Source organism: Etheostoma spectabile, chromosome 1 (genome assembly GCF_008692095.1).
Source record: "Etheostoma spectabile isolate EspeVRDwgs_2016 chromosome 1, UIUC_Espe_1.0, whole genome shotgun sequence".
In the NCBI taxonomy this organism is placed as follows: domain Eukaryota; kingdom Metazoa; phylum Chordata; class Actinopteri; order Perciformes; family Percidae; genus Etheostoma; species Etheostoma spectabile.
The window spans coordinates 30,292,500-30,292,918 of NC_045733.1; the positions used below are offsets into that span (position 1 = coordinate 30,292,500).

The 419-nt window shown below is 33.4% G+C and overlaps 1 protein-coding gene across 1 annotated transcript in view; it reads left to right on the forward strand.

Moving 5' to 3' along the window:
- The window catches only part of cdhr5a (cadherin-related family member 5a), a 22,047-nt gene that overhangs the window by 8,788 nt on the left and 12,840 nt on the right, over nucleotides 1-419 (forward strand). The window lies entirely within an intron of this gene.

The following is a 419-nucleotide window of genomic DNA, read 5'->3' on the forward strand; positions in this document are numbered from 1 at the left end:
GTGTCGGGTCGCGGGGGCAGCAGCTCCAGCGGGGGACCCCAAACTTCCCTTTTCCGAGTAAAGAAACATATTAAACATTAATATGAAATAAACAATAAATATAGAAAAAAACAATATATACATCAAATTTAATTACTTACTTCTGATCTATGTCACTTACAAAAACGTGACTTACATCCTTCCTGTCCTGTCTATAGCCTATATATAAGCCTATATTTAAAAAAATAGTTTTTATGTCCTATTTAATTTTTTATGATGGTGCAATTTCATTCCATTTCCTTTTCTAGCTTTGATTTTGCTGATTTAAAGTGCCCATTTTATGAAAAGAAAATCAGATTTTCTGGGATTTGGAGTGTTATTTTGTGTCTCTGGTACTTCCACACACATGCAAACTTCCCAACAAAGATAGTATAGAAGTC